The sequence below is a fragment of the Trichosurus vulpecula genome, chromosome 3 (genome assembly GCF_011100635.1).
Source record: "Trichosurus vulpecula isolate mTriVul1 chromosome 3, mTriVul1.pri, whole genome shotgun sequence".
Taxonomy (NCBI): Eukaryota; Metazoa; Chordata; class Mammalia; order Diprotodontia; family Phalangeridae; genus Trichosurus; species Trichosurus vulpecula.
The window spans coordinates 22,658,342-22,679,152 of NC_050575.1; the positions used below are offsets into that span (position 1 = coordinate 22,658,342).

Genomic DNA, 20,811 nt, shown 5'->3' on the forward strand with positions numbered 1-20,811 from the left:
TTAAATAGCAGGTAACCCTCCCTCCCAGCTCTGTGTCACCTGAAAATATGTTAATATTGCTATATATACTCTCATTCAAGCCATTGATAGGTAAGATACGGATGTGGGGCTGTCTAAATTTATATAGATGTGGCTTGTAGGTGTCCTGGGTGGATATGATCAGAGGTATAGCCCACCTTTGTCAAAAGTAGGAGTGATGCCTGCCACACCAGCTGCCTTAGCAAGAAAGAAGTGGTGACACAGGAGCCAGGACCTCCAGAAGCTGAGCAATCTCTCCTATACAATACGATAATACAATATAATGAACATTTACTTACTATGTGCCAGGCATGAGGCTAAGGATTCAAATAAGAAAGACAATTCCTGCCTTCAAGGTTCTTACAATCTATTGGGGGAAGACAACGCACAAAAAAGAAGGTAGAAAGCTGGAGGTGGGTGGGGTGGGTGGGAGAGGAGGTAGAAAGGTGGAGGAAAGGTTGGTTTTCCGATATTTTCGAAGAGGACCAAAATGGTACCACTACGTTAGAGCCAAGTTACACTGTGTCTGCCTGTGGCTGCTCAGACCAATACTAACTCAGAATGCTCTACCCCAGGTTAGGCACAAATAGTCCAAGTAAACATCTGGGGTGGATTCTCGAAGTGTGCACATCTCGTGTCTCCTTTACCTTCATAGAGATGGACAATGGAGGCATCCTTGAACTCCTGGAGGATAAATTCCTTTTGCCATATAACCCAGAAAATTTCAGTGCTTGACATGGGGGCATGACGGTGGTGGAGTTGTAACCAAGCAGTAAAGCTGATGGGAAACAAAGAGTTGGCTGGGCTTCTGAGCCTTTTTTAAAGGGAGGCTTTAGGAGAATTTTTTTGCTCAGCTTTCCAGCTCTCCAATCAGAGGGGTAGAAGAAATTGAGGGCACCGATGAGGCATGAATACCAAAACTGAAGCAGTCTCCATAATGATGAATTTCCTGGTGATGAGCTTACTGGGGGGAGGGGAAGGAGGGGAGACAGTGGGGGAAGGAAGAGGGATATTTGGGGATGGTGGAGTTGGTGTTTCAACAATTTGACTAGCAACTGCTGTGGGGGGGTATAAAATCAACAACCAGCTCACAGAATGTTGCAAGCTCAGGTTCTTTTGATCTGCTTTATTGAGGAAAGCAACGTTAAGGGGTTAACAAGCTTACTTTAATTCAGCATACAAATACCATTCACTTAGTTCAGGGGAAAAAGCCAGCACCTTGAGCTTCAGAACAAATACAAATTACAAACATCGACAGACAGGCCAAATACAATTCATAGTTAGTAACATCTAAGTTCAGCCCAGAAGCCACCACTGCTGTGGGTCAGATCTCTGAAAAAGAGAAAGCCAACCCCTGGTTTTATATCTTTTTCAGGGTTAAGGGTGAGTCACACATGCGCCTCACCCACATGACCTAAAATCGTCACAAAGATGTGACTTAAACCCACGTGGTCTAAAAGCCTCTCATGTCACAAACATGTCACTCAAACCCATGTAAATTAGGCTTTCCCTTGAGACAAGGAGGTCATCAAGGACTCCTAATTTAATCAAGGAAATAAAGGCCAAACTTTTCAGTGGCACTTGGTTGAACTAAGTGCTAAGAGCCCATTTTGATTGCCAACACAGTTGGAAACCAAAAGTAGGTTGTGGGAAATGAACACTCCCCAAAAGAGTATGAGGTTAGAATTATATCTCTCTGTCACTTTAAATATCTCTAGTCTTGGAATATGATGCTTAGAGGTTCAGAACAAAAGCTACTTCTTTGATCACCCTTTTAAAGAAATTAATTTATTTTAAACTTAAGAACAAAATAAGAAAAGAAAAAAAATCATGTATACAGCAGAACATAAGAGAGGATTCCATATAAAACAAATTTCCATTTCAAAAAAACCTATATAATAGATACTACACATTGTTTTCAAAGCTGTCCAGCTCTTTGTGCTTACTTGTAGGTTTTCTTTTGTTGTCTGCTGTGCATTTTTTACTTTATTCCCTCCTCCCCAGGAAAGCACAATTAAGCAGACACAGATAGATAGATACACATATTTACGTACATACACACATGCAAAGATATCCATAAACATATACACATATACACCCATACACTCATTGCACATATATATCACTCATTGCATATATATATATGTATATATCTATATAGATATGTAGATATATCTATATAGATATAAAAGATAGTACTATGCTTATTTCTACTCGTCCATCTCTTTCTTTGAAGGTGGAGAGCATCTTCTTTCCTAAGTCCAAATCTTCCATGTTTTTCTAAATCAACCAGCTCCCCATTTCCTACCCCACAGCAATATTCCAACCCAATCACATTCCATCTGAGGGATTGTCTATGAAAAGTTTTTCCCAATTTTCTGCATTTCTTCTATTCTTGGTTGCATAGGTTTTATTTATACAAGGAAATTTTAATTTAAAATAATAAAAATTATCCATTTTATACTTCAACAATGCTCTCACTTTATAATATAGTTTAAGGTCTGATACTAATGAATCTGCTTCCTTTACATCTTTTTCCCCCTAGTTTCTTTAAACTTTTTGACTTTTTGTTCTTCTAAATGAACTTTGTTTTTGTTTTTTCTAACTTAGATACTTTTTTAAAGTAATTTAATTGGGATGGCATTACATAAATAGATTAGTTAGGTAAAACTGTCATTTCCTACCCATGAATAATATATATTACTTCAATTATTTAATCTAACTTTATTTGTATAAAAAGTATTTTATGTTTATATTCATATAGTTCCTATGACTATTTTGGAAGGTATATGCTCAGATGTTTTTTACTGTCTAGTTTTTTCAAGTGTCTAAAACAATATTGAATAATGTAGGTGACACATGGTGTAGTTTCCCTATTTTTCTCATTTGATTGACTATTTTAGCTTCAACTTTAAAATTGTGATTACTACCCTGCTTTTTTATATAATAAATTCTACTCCTGACTTTTATTTTATGTTTGCATGTATCTCTCATTTTTATAGCATTTCCTGAAAGCAAGATATTGTTGAATTCAAATTTTTAATCTGCTATCAGTTCTTATGGGTAAATTCGTACCATTCACATTCTAAGTTATAATTACTTCTTATATATTTTCCTCCTTCCTATTTTTCCTCACCCCATTCTTATCCCTCCTTACTCCTCTGCTTTACTTCCATCTGCTACCTTGCCCTCCTATTCCTTAATCTACCTACTCCTCCAAGCATCCCTCCCTTATCTTCTCCCCCACCTTATCCCCTTGCCCTCTTATTTCTTTCTGAATTTAGAAGACTTTATATACCCCTCTAGATATATATGTTATTCTCTCTTCAATCCGTTCCTGATGAGAGTAAGGTTTCAGCACTACCTGCCCTCTCCACTATTCTGTCTTTTTCCTTTTTTAACCTCATTTATATGAGATAATTGCTCCTTTTTATCTCTCCCTACAGTTTTTTTTTAGAATTGCCCCATCATACTCAGCTCAGCCCAAGCTGGTCTTTTGAAGTACCAAATAAAAATGACAGTCATAAAAAACTGATAGTATTTTCATATATAAGAAGTAAACAATTTAACCTATCAAGTCCCTTATGTGTACTTTAATGTTTAACGTCCTTAATGACCTTTAATGTTTAATCTCCTTAATGTTTACTTTATATTTCTCCTGGATGTTATATTTTCATTTAAGTTCTGCTGTTTTTTTTTTCACAAATACATGAAAGTGTTTCGGTTTGTTAAATGTCCATTTTTAAAATTTAGTGTTATACTTAACTTTTCTGAGTAAGTTACCCTTGGTTGTAACCCCAGCTCTTTTGCTCTATGGAATATACTGTATTTTATTGCATAATCATTCCAGATTTTATGCCAAATTTTTTTGCAAAAAGTTGGGGTGCAACCATTATGTGAAGCTTTTTAAAAAATTGTGCCAGTATTACTTAAAAATTATTTATTACTAAACTGTCTTTGGCTCAAGATTAGGATGCATGGAATACTACTCATGAATATAGGTTAAAATTGAATACTGACAATGCACATGCACTGAGAATTCCACAAGACATAAATGCGAATACATTGCTGCTCTGTTTACCTTTTAAGTGGCGTGATGAACAGAATAATATCATGTGGCAGTTATATGATGAAAACAATTTTTGGACTGAAAAAACAGGGTGTGATGATAATGCAGTAGTGACGATTACGTGGTGAATTACAGTAGTATTCTAAGACCTATAGTCCTTCAACGTAGTAGCTGCTGCATCTTGTGTAATTCTTATAGTTCTGCAATATTTAAATTGTTTTTTCTTGTTACTTCCAATATTTTCTCCTTAGCCTGGGAGCTTTAAAACTTGGCTATGATATTCCTGTAAGTTTTCCTCCTGGGATCCCTGTCAGGTGCTGATTGATGGGATTTTTTCTATTTCTGCTTTGCCTTCTTGTTCTAGAACTTCAGGGCAATTTTGTTTGATAGTTTCTTGTAATATTGTATTGAAATTCTTTTTTATCATAATTTTCAGTCAATCTAACTATTCTTATATTATTTTCCCTCTATCTGTTCTCTAGATCATTTTTCTGATGAGATTTTTCACATTATCTTCTATTTTTTTTATTCTTTTGATTTTGTTTTACTATTTCTTGGTGTCTTAGAGCATCATTAGCTTCCCTTTACCCAATTCTAGTTTTCAAGGAACTATTTTCTTCCTTAAGTTTCTGGTTCTCTGTTTCAAGTTGGTTGACTTTCTTTTCAAAATTTTCTTGATTTTCTTGGGTTACTCTTATTTTTTCTAATTTTTCCTCAATTTCTCTTCTTTGATTTTTAAAGTCCTTTTTAAGTTCTTCTAAGAAATCTTTTTTGTGCTTGGGACCATCTGACATTTTTCATTGAGGAAGGAGTGGCTTTTTTTAGCTCCACTATCTTCCTCTGAATATGAACCCAGATCTTCTTTCCTTTTTCTTTTTTTTTTAACCTGGAAAAGGGAGAACATTTTTTTTTATTTTTTTATTTTTTAATTTCTTTTTCTTTTTTTATTTAATATTCTTCGTTTTCAGTATTGATCTCCACAAGATTTCGAATTACAAATTTTCTCTTTTTTTGTTTTTGGTTTTTTTTTTCTCATGGTTTTTCCTTTCGTTCTGATTTTTCTTTACAACATGACTAATGTAGAAATATGTTTACTATAATTGTACATGTGTAGCCTATATCAGATCATATGTCATCTTGGGCAGGGTGAAGGGGAAGGAGGGGGAACATTTAGAACTCAAAATCTTGTAAAAATGAATGTTGAAAACTAGAAATAAATAAATAAAATAATTTTTAAAAAGAGTCCTAAGTAGTCCCATTCCCAAACACATAGGCAGCAAAATGTTTCTGAGTTTAGAGGGAAGTCAGAGATAGTGATACATAGTTGTTGACAAAGCTCTTACCCAATATCTCTTGAAATTTAGCCAGATGAACTGGTATGGGAATGAGGATCCCTAGGCTCTAGTTCCAGCTCTGACATTAAATGATCATGTAACTTTGTGTAGTTTCTCTGGGCCTTCTGTAAAATGAAGTGCTAGGATCAGATGATCTCTTAAGGCTCCATCAAGGTCTAAAGTTATGTGATTCTATGGCATTGTAGAAGACACAGAAAAGCCTCTTTCCCTACTTTGTAATAACTTGCAGAGTGTTGGTGGATCTATGAATTGGTCCACTCACTCTGGAAAAAATTTGGAATTCAGCAAAAAAAAAAAAAAAAGATACTAAAGTGTTCATGCTTTTGACCCAGATATCCCATTCCTGGGTATATGCTACAAGAAGATTAATGACAGAAAGAAAAGTCTAGTATATGCCAAAGTATTAATAATAGGACTTGTCATAGAAAAAAAACAACCCATCAACAGAGTAATGGCAGAAACAAATTGTGGTATATAGATGAAATGGAATAGACTACAAATAAATATGAGGAATTCAGAGAAACATTGGAAGACTTGTGAGCAGATGCAGTGTGAATAAACATGATCAAGAGAACAACATATATATATATATATATAAATGAAAATAAAAACAACTTTCAGAAACCAAAAATTAGATTAAATGCAATGAGGAACAATGATGAAATCCACTTCCATCACTTAGCAAAGAGGTGGTGAAATCTGCATGTGAAATTTTGCAAAAGCAGCAGCTATTTGTTGGTTTTCATGAATTGTTTTCCTGTTATAAGGCAGAATTCTATGTTTAGTGGGGAGTCGAGAAAACAGCATATGAGGAAGTGATTGTAATGTAAAAAAAAATTAAATGAGTGAAGATGTAACGGGCCCAAATCTGGGAGCCATTATCCAGAAGAGATTCATGGCAACAGCCAGGAGGCCCATAACTATGAGGAGGCAACTCCAAAATTGGAGGGCATAAGCATTTTAAATTATGATTTTAAATGGTTGTACAATTTTAAATTTTAATTTGCATTTTGTCAATATTTATAGTTCAGAAGTAACTGTGCTTAGCACCTAGTTAGCAAGAATCGTTAAAATAAATGGTTCTCCAGCAGCTCCACCTCAGGGGAACTCCTCGGCCACCCAGCCTTGCCCTTCTCCCCCCAGGGCACCAGCCTTCCCAGCAGCAGCCTGGGGTGTCTGTCTCTTCCCCACAAGTCAGTGTTCCAGGGACTTTCCTCATAGGGATGGGGAGACATGCTCTTGTACTGGATTGAACTTGTCTTTATTACTTATTGCAGTATTTTTGCATCACAAACTGCAAAGTTGATTTGAGGGCACTTTTTAACTTCTTGCCCCTGCTTCCAAATTACTTTTAACTGGCCTCTGAGCCTCTGAGCCTCTGAGCCCAGTCCTTAGAAGCATGTCCAGACTGCTCTGATGCAATTCTCCAGGTAGAAAAGGCCAAGGACCCTGCTTCTGGGAGAGTTGTCATGATATATATTGCAAATACACTGGAGAGACTTTGGAGCACGTGTAAGCATTCTATAACAGGGTCCAATCTGCTGACTTAATGGTGAAGAGAAGCTGTTTTGATTGGCTGGGAGTGCATTCAGAATGAACTAGCTAAGCAAATTCTTGGCCTTTCATTTAGTTTGACCTGTTCACTTTTTTTCTGGCTGTCAACATCTGGTGATAGATGTGAAGTCTACTATCTACTGGATTGGAAAATCAGAAGATCTGAATTGTAGATTTGGTTTAATCAGCTTTGAATAGACTGCTCTTTCTCCAGGCCTAGACTCCCAAGTGAAATATGCCTGTGTGCTCATGATGCCCTACTATGTGCTACTATATATATGCTCACATACCCTACTAGGCATAGCATGTACACTGAATGATCCCAACCTCAAGGAGCTTACATAATCTGATAAACACTCAGAGAAAATGCATTTCCCTCTAAAGAGGGGGGCGAAGCCTAATAATATTTTTAAAGCTTTTTAAAAAAGCAATTCTGCTTTTTATTCTCAGAACAGTAACAGAGAGAATTGTTTGAGAACCTGGGGAAGGCTACAGGTCAATAGTGAAGGCAGCAGAGAGCAACATAGAAGGACTGGGGGGAAAAGAGGAAAGGCAGGCATGAAGATGCCTCTGTGGGGACATCTTTCTTGTATAAAACAGTGTTGTGACCTCTTTGGACAGAAGAGGTCCAAATTCAGAGTAGAGGACTATCAGTATTGAAACCAATTTAGTGGGATGGGATATTAGGTTAATATGAACTGGTTTGTACATAAGGACTAATTTTAAATTTAATTATATAAACATTCGTATATATACATGCATATTTAATTAGGTAAATTTTTAAATAATAATATATTCACCTTAATAGAAATAATGTGGTATAGCCAATAGGATACTATGCTTAGAGTCAGGAAGACCGGAGTTCTAATTTTACTTCAAACACTACTAGCTGTGTGACCCAGGGCAAGTCACTTGAACTATATGTCTCAAGCAACTTTCTAGGTCTTATCTACTAGTGTCGTGCTTGAGTTGCAATCTGTGCCAGGGAAGAAAGTTCCCATACCAAGAATTTCTGATGAAATCAGTTCCTTTGAATATTCTGCTTAATATCTTGATACTTCCCTGGGCTCATGATCTCATTCATGTGTATGCTGCCTATACCGATATGGATCTTAGTCCCTCCAAACCTTATCCTGTGAGATTTTTTTTTGGCAAGGCAATTAGGGTTAAGTGACTTGCTCCAGGGTCACACAGCTAGTAAGTATCAAATACCTGAAGCCAGATTTGAAATCAGGTCCTCCTGTCTCCAGGGCCGGTGCTCTATCGACTGTACCACCTAGCTGCCCACTCCTGTGAGATTTTTGTTCTTGTCTTTCCCTCAGTCCTACATTGATGAAATATGACCAATATCTATCAGGGCTCCACTTTCACCCCGCAACTGGAGTTAGGCTAGATTTTCCCTAACAGGCAACAAAGCTAAGATTTGCCTGTGCCAGAGATGGGAAGGGCTCAAGTTGTGCTTCCCTTGGCACAACTTCCTTATGGCCTCTGACTTCCTTCCTGGTCACTTAGAGGCATTAAAGGTCCCTCCCATGTGAGGTTGGTACCCTTCACACGTGGTAGATGCTTGAAGATACATTGCTGCTGGCCAGATGCATTTTGATATGGAGATGAGGGGGCCAAAGTGCTACTGTATATCTTTGCTATGTGAGAGCTGCCTAAACCTTTTCTTAACTCTTCAATGACTTATGAGTGCTTCCGTTCATCCCAATATCTGTTTCTATCTTATCACTGCTCCCAGTAGGAGGGTGATTTCCTCTACTGAGGGAGCAGGGGCGGATAAGCTTTCGTGCTAAGTAACTAGAGAGGTTACACAAAAAGTTCCCATTAGAACAATGACTCATGAGAATGTCATGAGGGTAACATGAGGCTATCATTGGAGTAGGTGCTGAGAGCTCCCTGCCCTGAGTTCCATAGTCTTGGGGAGATCCCTGCTACAGAGTCAGATAAATCAAGTAGAGGCTCTAGCCATTGACAGCCTTTTGTCCGTTTTTAGGCGACTGAAATGGGGAATTATTCAAACCTGACTCCATAAAGATGACTTCCCATTACAACGAGCTCCCTAAAGGGGATCTGCAAGGATGGGGGTGAAATTCCTCAAGGAAATGGGTTTCCTAGATTGGATACTTGCTACAACCCCCCACAGCCTTGCGCACTGGATGATCAGACTGCTTCAGAGGCAGTTAGATCTCTGGGTGAAGTCCCACCAGAATGGCTTCCGATTTTAGTTAAGTTTTAAGTCTCCCTTGCCACACAACTGTGTAAGTACGGGCTGATCAACTGGTAAAATTTGAGCAGATGGTTGGGACATCTGTGGCCTGGGCAAATATTGCTGTCAGTATGAATAGACACTGTGAATGGAGTGAGAGGGCCTGCCCTGCTACATGGGCAGAGGGTAGTTATGATACCTCCTCTGGGAGAGGGCTTTTGGTGTGTCTCCTGAAACATGGGATTGTTAAGAAAGCAACTCCTGGTCAGTTTTTGGGATTGCTACTAAAACTGTACGTGGAAATTCAGCACCAAGGCAGTAGGGGTTTTACGGCCCCACTGGAGAGGTTATAGAGGGCAGACCATGTTGGCAAGTGGTATCATTCTCATTAGCCTCTTGAGAGTAAGAATCTATGCAAGTCCTTTGGGCAACCTCTATGTAGATCACTGTAGGTAGGGGCAAACGGGAAACCTTGGAGTTGCCCAAACTATCCAATGCAGTAAATACCAAACAATATCAAGACCCCAAGGATTGAAAGATGTTTCTTCTCTAGTGATGGAGATGAGAGGAGCTGGAGTATTTCGTTATATGAGCTCTCCTTACCACAACTCTGAATGTCCATAATACCCGATAGTACCCGATAGCTTATAGTGAACTACGGGAGCTAAACAACATCACTGCGCTCATCACAACAGTTGTTTCTGGCCTTCTCACTGGTGTAGACCAGGCAGCCCAGGTTTAGGGTGAGTGGGATGGGGTTGTTGACGTCATCAATGCTTTTCCCTCTGTTTCTATGGTTGAGACTAGTCAGCAGCAATTTTCTCTCACCTGGGAAGAAGTCCAGTATACATTCTTGTCCTTGCCCGGGGCTACCCACGTTCTCCTTGATACTGCCACATCACGGTGGTGGTTGTTGTTGTTTGTCCTTCATTCTTGAAGGGGACCATGCATCAAGAAGATGATGCCATGACTTGCAAGTGAATTGGATCTAAGTAAGAGACGCTGTGCAAAGTCACTAGCCTCACTTTCTCCTCCGGAGCCATCTGGGTTCAGTGGCAAGATACCGATCAGGATGAGTAGAGATGGCCCCACATCATGGTGAGGAGAGGCCTGAAAGAAACCTCCCTTCCTGAGAACATTAATGCATATCATTACGACAATAATGTTGCCTGAGCTAGATGAGGCCATGGTAGCAGAGGCCCCAGATCACACAAAGAACAGGAAGACTTATGTGAACTGATGCTGAGTGAGGGGAGCGGAACTAGGAGGACATTGTACACAGTTACAGCCACATTGTGCAATGACTAACTTTGATAGACTTGGCTCTTTTCAGCAATGCAAGGTTCTAAGACAACTCCAAAAGGTTCATGATGGAAAAGGCTATCCACATCCAGAGAAAGAATTATGGAGTATGAATGCAGATCGAAGCAGACTATTTGCTCTCCCTCTTTTGTTTTGTTTTATTTCTCCTTTCTCGTGGTTCATTCCATTGGCTAAATTCTTCTTTGCAACATGACTAATGTGAAAATATGTTTAATATGAATGTATATGTAGAGCCTATATCAGGTCGCATGCCATCTTGGGGAAGGGGGAGGAGAGGGAAGGGGAGAAAATTTAAAACTCAAAAGCTTATGGAACTGAATGTTATAAATTAAAAATAAATAAATAAATTTTAATAAAGAAAAGAAAAAAAAGAACAGGAAAGAGGACCATATGAGAAAATTAATTTTAACCACATTCAATGTGTTGAGTGTGTATGTATATATACACACACATGTATATATGTACACACATGTATACATATACAAATATATACACATACACACACCTATAAGAAAATTAACTTGCTACATTCAAAGTTTTCATTACATATATGTATATATACATATATTTGTATATATACACACACATAGATATGCATAGCTTTATATATGAGAAGTCATGATTAGTGGCTGTTTTACTCAAAGTTCTGAGGCCTTCCAGAGTCATTTTCCCTCATACTATTGCAGTCATCATGTAAATTGTTCACCTGGTTCTGCTCACTTCACTCTGCATCAACTCATAAATTTCTGTATTTCTCTGAATTTGTCACAGTCATATTTTATGGTGCAAGAAAATTCCATTGCATTCTTATGTCATAAATTGTTTGGCCATTCCTCAATTCATGGTGCCTATTTTGTTTCCAGCTCTTTGATAAGAAATACTGCTATAAATATTCTAGTGCAAATAGATCCTTTCCCTCTGCCTCTGACATCCTTGGTGTAAGTCTCTAAAAATAGTATAACTGTGTCAAAGATTATGTACCTTTAGTGACTTGTTGGATAGAGTGCCAATTTTTTTTTTTTTACAGGACGGTTGAACCAATTCACAGCTTCACCAAGAATGCAGACATGTTTGCCCTACCAAAAACCCCTCTGACAATTACTGTTTCCTCTTTTGTCATTTTTACTAATATGGTGAGTGTAAGGTGAAACTTCTGAGTTGTTTTGACTTGTATTTTTCTATTTACTGGTGATGAGCATTTTTTTCCCATATGAGTGTTAGTAGATTGCATCTGTCTGAGAACTGCCTGTTCTTATCTTTTGATCACGTATCTGTTGGGGCACAGAACATAAGCTTGCCTAAGACTATTTTAGGAACTCACACAGGGCAAGCGTTCACATGGGGGTCAGAAGAAGCAATACAAGGACACTCTCAAGATCTCTCTGAAGAACTTTGGAATTGATTTTGTGACATGGGAGACACTGGCACAGGACCACCCAGCATGGCGTGCTCTCGTCAGAGAAGCTGCTGTGCTCTGTGAGCAAAGCAGAATTGAAGTAGCCCGAAAGAAATGTTAGATGTGCAAATTTAGAAAATCCACCCCAAATGTTCACATGAAGTATTTGTGCCTGACCTGTGGTGGAGCACTCTGAGCTCATGATGGTCTGATCAGCCACAGGCAAACACGCTGTAACTTTTGGTCTTCTTCAAGAATAAAGGACAACAACCCAACCCAACCCAATTTACATCCGCTTTTATTATATTATGGATATTATTTAACATAAAAATTTGATTTAGTTTTTCCAAATTGTTTCCCTTGTGATCCATATTGCATTTATTTTGTTTGTATTAAAGCTTTTCATGTAATCAGAATTGGTCATTTTCTCTTTTATGACCACCTCTATCCCTTGTGTAGGTAAGGTTTTCCCCCTTGTAGTTGTTTGTGAATGATAACTCCTTTCTTTCTCCTTTCTTCTCCTTTTTTCTTTCTTTTTAAGATATACGACTGTTTATTCTTAGGTCAGATATCCATTTGCAGGTTATTGTGGAATATGGCATAAAGTGGTTGTCTAAACCTAATATTTACCAGATTACCTTCCAATTTTCCCAGCAATTTTAATCCTTACTTCCGTAATTAGTGTCCCCGGGTTTATTGAACACTGTACTACTATGCTCAATTGCTTCTAGCCCTTGTTTATCTAATGTATTTCATTCACCAATTTTTCTATTATTCTTTTAACCAGTACCAAACTGCTTTAATAATTACTGCCATGTAGTATAATTTGAGATCTGGTACTATTGGGCTCCTTTAATTTCTACTTGTTTCTAATATTTCTTTTTATTTATGAATTTTTGTTTCTCCATTTTTTTAAACTTTTTTGTCTAGATATATAAAATAACCCCTTGGTAGTTTGCTTGTTTTATACTGAATAAGTAAATTAATTTAAGCAACATGCCGTATTTGTTACATTGGTGTGGACCAACCATGAGTAATTAATATCTCCCCAATTTTTTGTTTTTCTTTATTTCTTTCAAAAAATGTTTTTTCAGATTAAAAACAAGCAATATATTTAAAAACTATTGGATTCATATACACTACACTTTTTGTTCTCTTTTTATGTCGATGTTTGTGTTTATTAACGATTGTTAATTTCATAATGAGAAACTAAATTTCAAATAGAAGAATAGGTGTCAAAAAGAAAAAAAGATTTTTGTAATTATATTTTTTGTTTTGTTTTTTGTTGTTGTTTTTTGGCAGGGCAATTGGGGTTAAGTGACTTGCCCAAGGTTACACAGCTAGTACACGTGTCAGGTGTCTGAGGCCAGATTTTTGAACTTAGGTCCTCCTATTGTAATTATATTAAAATAAATCCGAGGGGTATCATGCTAGATGGAATCCCTATCAGATATTTTCTAAATTCTATAGTTTTTTGAATGGGATTTCTTTTCCCATATCCTCCTGTTAGATTTCATTAGTTATATACAGAAAGGCTATTGATTTTCTGTGTTTATTTTATTTATGAAAATATTTATTTATGAATATATAATATAATGTATAATAACCTATAATATAAATATTATTTATTTGAAAAGAGCTTGGCTCTTTTCAGTTTATTACATGAATGGGTTCCACTACTCCAAATTAAACAGTGAACCCCAAATGGTTACATTATGCCAGCTGTGAGGTTTTTAAACTTGTGACAAGGAACAGAAGGGAATTTTTCTACTCATTGCAAGGAAATCCTCACCTAAGCTTAGTGAGCCACAAACACTTAAAACCCATGAACCTTCTTCCGCTGGTCGTCCTCAGCCAGTGCAATCTCGACGAGGAACTGGCGCATGTTTTTGCGCTGGTCACCCTGTAGCTGAATTACTTCTCCTTATTCTGGAGGGTCAATTACAGTACCATGCCAGGCAAATTTCTTCTTGAATGCCTTCCTTAGTTTCTTTTTATCGTAATCATCAGCAATCCCCTAGACAGCAGTAATGGTCTTCCTGACGTTCTCTGTTGAATTCTTACATGGATATATAAGTCCATAGCAGTCCCAGCAGGAAGCAGGTCAGGTCATCACCCTTACTTGCATCGAAAGAGTGGAGGTTCTGGGTAGCGTACATAAGACACGATTCCTTTTCCTCCGTGGAAACGGCCTGCGGAAAGCGGTGGCGGGAGAAGGCGGCCACGCGGGATGGAGAGTCGGGAAGCGAGGGCGCTCGAGAGGGAGGCTGCTGGCTGGGTCCTCGGCGGCCGCTAAGTGACTGGGGCTTGTGGGTTTATTTTATATTCTGCTCCTTTAATGAAGTTATTGCTTCAATTAATTTTTTAGTTGAATCTCTAAAGTTCTCTAGGTAAACATAGCATCTAAATAAAATAAGCTTATTTCTTCTTTGCCGGGGAATATTCCTTGAATTTCTTTTTCTTGTTTTATTGCTATTAGCTAGCATTTCTAGAATTATATTAAATAGTAGTGCTGGTAAGGGATATCCTTGCTTTACTCCTGATCTTGGTATAGAAAGGCTTCTAATGTTTTACCATTGTGGACAATGCTAGTTCTTAGTGCCTAGTATCTTCTGTTTACCATTTGGAGGAAATGCCCTTTTATTCCTATGCTTTCAGGTATTTTTAACATAAAGGACTGTATTTTTTGAAAGCTTTTTCCGTATTGACATAAAATGATTTTTATTTTTAATATGTTAATATTTTCCTAATATTGAGCCAACCCTGCATTCTAGGCATGTCTAACCAGATTTTAGTGGATAATCTTTTCTAATTTGTTGCTATAGTTTTTTTTTTTTTTGCTAACATTTTATTCAATATTTTGTGCAACAATATTTATTAGAGCTATTGGCGTGTAGTATTTTTTTCTATGATTTACCTCTTCCTGGTTTAAGTATCAGGACTATACCTATTTCTATAAAGGAATTTGCTAGGATACCTTCTTTCTCTATTTCCCAGAATAATTTATGAATACTAGAATTAATTTTTTGAATACTTCATAGAGTTCACTAGTAAATCCATCTGGGCCTGGGACTTTTTTCTTTGGGAGTTCATTTATATCATGTTCAATTTCTTCTTCTGATCCTGGGTTACTCTGAGATTTTGTAAATAGTCACTAATTTCTTTTGTTATTAGGTCTTTTTAGCATCTTATTGGGTAACATAATTTCTAATAATTTCCTCTATTTTCTCTTCACCTAGTATGAATTCTGCTCTTGGATTTTTTATATTGTTGATTTGCTTTTCTTTTTTAAATCAAATTGTGATTTATGGTTTATTTATCTTTCCCCCAAAAAAGTTCTACTTACATTTAGTAATTCAATGCTTTTTAATTTTCAATTTTATCTTTTTTATCACCTAAATTTCTATTTTCATTTGGGCCTTTTTGATGTGTTGCCATTTTAGTTTTCTTAGCTGCACACCCAATTCACTGAGCTCGAATAGAATGAGACGAGACTATATAACATTTGTACAACGTCTTCCATTAGCAACGTGCTGGTAAAAGTAATAGCTAGCATTTATATATCCCATTTTATGCTTACAACAACCCTAGGAGGTAGGCACTATTATTATCATCCCTATTTTACAGATGAAGAAACTGAGGCAAAGACAAAGTGCCTTGCCCAAGGTCATACAACTAGTGTTTGAGAAAGGATTTGAACTGAGGTCTTCCTGATTCCAGGCCCAGTGCTCTAACCACTGGGCCACATAGCTGCCCCGTATGTGTTGAACAATCTCTGGAGGAAAGATGTATGGCCAACACACTTTTAAATTTAATGTGCATTCACATTTTCTCCATTACTTTCTTAAGTCTAGAAATCAACAGAACTCTGACTTGTAACATTTGCCAGTTTCCAAGATGTAAATTTAACAGTTGGCTCTTTCGAGCCACTTCAAGCTCACTCCTGCTTTCAATCATGCCAAGAGACAAAACCCCAAGTTCTCTCTTTTGCTGATGAACATATACACTTTTGCATAAGGACGGCTTCGGCTACATTCCGACATCTTGCATTCCCAAAGTTTTGGGGTGCTGTCTCATTGCTATTATTATTATTATTATTTTACACATTTATCTGTAAGAGGCGGGGAAGGGTGTTTCCATAATTTGTGAGAAGGGGGTGACATCGAGGAGGCTTCAGCCTCGCCTCCCGTGGAGTTTCCAGGGGGTCAGCCTGTTGAGACATCATGTGCATACCTTCCTGGAGGGGCTGTGGCATTCAGGCTTCAGACCCTGGAACGGCCCCACCTAAGCTCTTGTGAACTTTAAACTGATCTCCTGGGGCCGCCACAGGCGTGTGGGATTGCACTGGCCTGGTTTCCTCATGCCTCACATCATGCAGCCCCACTCAGTTCCCTGTGCACTTACCTAGGAAAGGTCCCTGACTGAATTCAGTCCTAGGTCCCTGGGACAGTCTGACCGAGATCTTGCTGGCTTTAGTTTGGTCTCCTGGGGTTTCCCAGACCCCTTTGGTTAGGATGCCATTGCCCATTTCCCTGTGGGAATGTGAAAGGGACCTTATAGGCCAGCTGTTCCAACTCACTCATTTTACAGAGGAAAGTGAAGGAGGCAGATTAAGACTAGCTCAAGGTATGGTAGGTGTCAAAGGTAGGATTTGAACTCAGGTCCCTGACTAAAACCAGTGCTCCTTCCACTGTGTCATGATGTTTTGTGTGTGTCTGTCTGTCTGCAGTTAAGATGACTGAAAGCATTCTACATGTTCCTAAATTTTACCTCAGTCTAATTAAATCCTCAACCTAGCTCATTATCTAGCTACAGCACCTAAGATATGTATCTTGATAAGCTGACTCAGCAGGGTTCCCATCCATCCAGCTGTACAGCATAGTTTGGGCAACATGTTTTTCAACCACTTTCATTTTCCACTTTACATACTTAGACACATCTCCATATTGCTGTACAGGTTTTTTTTTCCAGGGATAGGAAACATTTTAAGACTACTAAAATAAACACAGCAAAATCTCAAGGAAATACATAAGGCATCAGAATGGTGACCAAAGTGGAAACCATGTTATGTGAGGACCAGCTAGAAGAACTGAGAGTGTTTAACCTACAGAAGATTTAATGGAGGACATGTTCACTGTCCCTGGGGCAATGAGGTGGCTCAGTGGATAGAGCCATGGGCCTGGAGTCCAAAAGACTTATCGTTCTGAGTTCGAATATGACCTCCGACACTAACCAGCTGTGTCACCCTAGGCATGTCACTTAACCCTGTTTGCCTCAGTTTTCTCATCTGTGAAATAAGCTGGAGAAGAAAATGGCAATTCACTCCAGTGTCTTTGCCAAGAAAATCCCAAATGGGGTCAAGAAGAGTCGGACACAACTGGAAAAAGACTGAATAACAAATCTCCACTGTCTTCGAGGAGGCTTTAGAGATCAATATTTGACCAGGAATAAGATGATAGTCTGAAATCTCATCACTGTAGAGATTGATACTTAAGAGATTTTGATACTAACATCTTTTAAACTCCTTTTTTAGGTTTTAGGTTTAGGTTTTTCTCCTCTCTGATTGGAGGGCTGAAAGGGAGGACCAAACTGTGCCCCCCTCCCAAAGCCTTCTTTCATGGAGGGCTCAGAATTTTCCAGGACACTCTCCATTTTCCATCAGCAGCTCTGCTTGGTTTCCATTCCATGAAATATCATATGTAATCTAGCATTTAGGCCACTGGCTAGCACACAGTAGGCACTGAATGTTTATTGCAGTGTTGCCACGTGGGAGGATTGGAACTATTCTGTGTGACTTCAAAAGGCAGAACTAGGATCAATGCAGAAGTGAGGGCTATATCTATAAGGAAGCAAATTTCAGTTCAACGTGAAGGGAGCCAATCACAGTTGTCCCAAAATGGAATGGGTTGCCTTGGAAGGTAGTGAGCTTTGGCAGGGGAAGTAATGGATGGCAGGTGATAAGTGTTCTAAATAGGATTTCTGCACTAGGTGGTTTGCTGGGTTTCATCATTCCTGAGATCTCTTTGGGTTCTGTGATCCTATCATCCTAACTCTTAAGAATCTGTGATTTTTTGAGAAAGACTAAAATATTGAGAAAAGAGAACTAGACTTAGCATCCAAATATCAAATATCTGAATTCAGATCCTGTCACTGTCACTACCTGTGTGACCTTAGGCAAGTTTCTGTGGCCTAGTCTTCTCATCTGCAAAATGAGAAGGTTGGATTTGATCTCTTAGGTTCTTTCTAGCTCTAAATTTATGGTCCCCAGGAATCCATGACTAGCATTGGGTCACTTTCAGTCATGTCCAACTCTTCTTGACCCCATTGGGGTTTTCGTGGCAAAGACACTGGAGTGATCTGCCACTTTCTTTTCCAGCTCCTGTTACAGATGAGGAAACTGAGGCAAACAGGCTTAAGTGACTTGCTCAGGGTCACACAGCTAGTAAGTGTGTGAGGCCAGATTTGAATTCCCAAAGATGAGTCTTCTGACTACAGGCTTGGCACTCTATCCGCTGCACCACCTAGCTGCGCTGGTCCATGATTATCTGAGGGGAAAAAATACTTTGAAGTTACTGAGTTTGTATAACATTCAATATGTTTTTTGCTTTTTAAAGGGAAGTTCTTTGGCCAGCTGGTAAATAGCCACCACAGTAATATAAAAGAAAGCAATCTAACCATCCAGGTTGAAAAGAAATGAAGATGAAAAACATCTTGTCCATACTATGAGGTATAGCTGGACAAACATGCTACCTTTACGAGTGGTTCAATGATTCTTGATTCAATGAAGAAAGGCCTCCATCTGGAGCTGTGAAGTTACTCAAATCCTTTTCTCTACTTCTCTTAACTTCCTACTATCTTTTGCCCACCCTATCCTCTGTACCCCTAGCCAGAAAAAGGTATCTCTCCCTCTTGGGGAGGGAATGGTGGGAATTCAGTGAACCACACTGACTCCATCTCATGAATCAGTTCTGGATCTAGCTCAATTCCCTTTCTGTTCAATTATGGGAATTATAAGAAAACTTTATGGCATTGTCTGAACCTAGCCCTGCATGGCTGGGAAGCTGGACCACCTCTTTCTATTGCTTAGAGACCCTAAGTTAGCTTAAAAAGGCCAGGGTCTCTGCCAGTGGTTCCGATCTATGTCTTGTCACTGGACTCTGATGACTCTGGAGAAGAGATTGAGGCCAGTGACTTTACATAGCCCTGCCTCACTTAAGTCCAATTCACTTGTAAGTCAAGACATCACCCTCCTGATGTCATTGGTCCTCTCTGAGAACAAAGAATGAACAAGAGACCCTTAACTAAGGAACAAGGTTATGCTGACCAAAAACCCAGTCAGATCCAAAGATTGATGCAAGTTTTCTCACAATCACAGAGCTCAAGCAACCCATGTCTTATCTGAAAACTGGTGCTGTACTGGCCAATTGATTTCTCTTTCCTCGTTCCTTTGATTGAACACAGACACTTGGAGGGTAGTGGGACACCCTTTGTTCTCATTTCAGGAAATTGTACCTGTTTACTCTCCTCCTCCCAATTTGGAAAGCCCCTTTCCCCCCAATTATGTGCTGTTAATTGTTTTCTTTAAATTCTTAAAAATCTGCCTCCTCCAGCATTCAGAGTCCAGTGCCAAGCTGAGGAGTCCTGGTCCCAATTTGTTATGCAATAGGCATGCATTGCTTAATAAATCGATATGCTCGGAAGCTCAAACCTTTGTTTCCTCAGTTATTTCAGATTTCACCTCTCCCACTGCAAATCTAACCACCCTATCCCAACACCATACAATCCTATTCCTTCCTTGACCTAACTTTCTCCATCAATCAAGCCTTCTTTCTTGTGCAACTTCCATGCCTCCCTCTCAGCCCTCAAATATGCTCTCTCCCCTATACCCAACAACTCCTTTCTTGACCCTGCTACTTCTTCATACTTTTATCTTTCTTCTCTTTCTTTCATTGCCAGGTTTCCTAGAGAAGAAGTACCCTTCTTTGCTCTCTTTCCTCCCTACATTTTCTCCCTTGGTAATCTCATTCACTCCCTATTATTATCCTTATGCAGATAACTCTCAAATCTGTATCTCCACCTCCAGTCCTACACTTCCAACTGCCTCTTGGTTATATCCAGTATTCAGCATGTCTAAAATTGCATTTATCATCAATCCCAACTCTGCCTTTCTCCCTAACTTTGTATTTTTGTTGATAGCAACACCATCAGGTTTACACCCTTGAAGTATTCTTGACAGTTCCCACTCCTGAAGTCAATCAATTGACAATTCTTCTTGGTTCTGCCTGTACAATATTCTTTTAATTCCTGCTAAATGTCACTGGAAAGGGTCACACAACTGTGCCTAGGCCCACTACAAATTTTTTTCTCTTTTTGACTGTGCACTAGCATGGTAATCCTTTGACTCTTCCCTACTTAGCTCTATCCTGTTTCCCACACTGGTGATTTTAAATCACTTCTCAAGACTCTTATGCCACCCACCATTTTCCACACTCATTTCCTGTGGCACCTCATCTCCCCAAACCTCTTACAATATGGTTTCCAACTTTGCCATCTGGCTGGAACTGCTTTCTCTGGGGTTACCAACAATCTCTGCTTACTAAATCCAATGGCCTTTCTTAGTTCTCATCCTTTTGATTTCTCCACAGCTTTTGACACTGCTGACCAATCCCTCCTCTCTTGGCTTTCGTGACCTGCTCTCTCCTGGTGCTCCGATATGCCCAACCATTCTCTCCCCCATTCATATCCTGCCTCCAACCACGGGTATACCCCAAGATTCTCTCCCGACCCTCTGTCTAATCCTCATTTCTCTCCTGAGCTCATCCCCACATCACCACTCCCTGTTGGACATCTCAAATTCAACACATCTAAAACGAAACTCTTCATCCTA

The 20,811-nt window shown here is 38.8% G+C and overlaps 1 pseudogene; it reads right to left on the bottom strand.

Moving 5' to 3' along the window:
- Positions 1 to 13,740: 13,740 nt before the first annotated feature.
- LOC118841212 lies at positions 13,741 to 14,083 on the bottom strand (annotated as a pseudogene).
- Between the last annotated feature and the right edge of the window lie 6,728 nt (positions 14,084 to 20,811).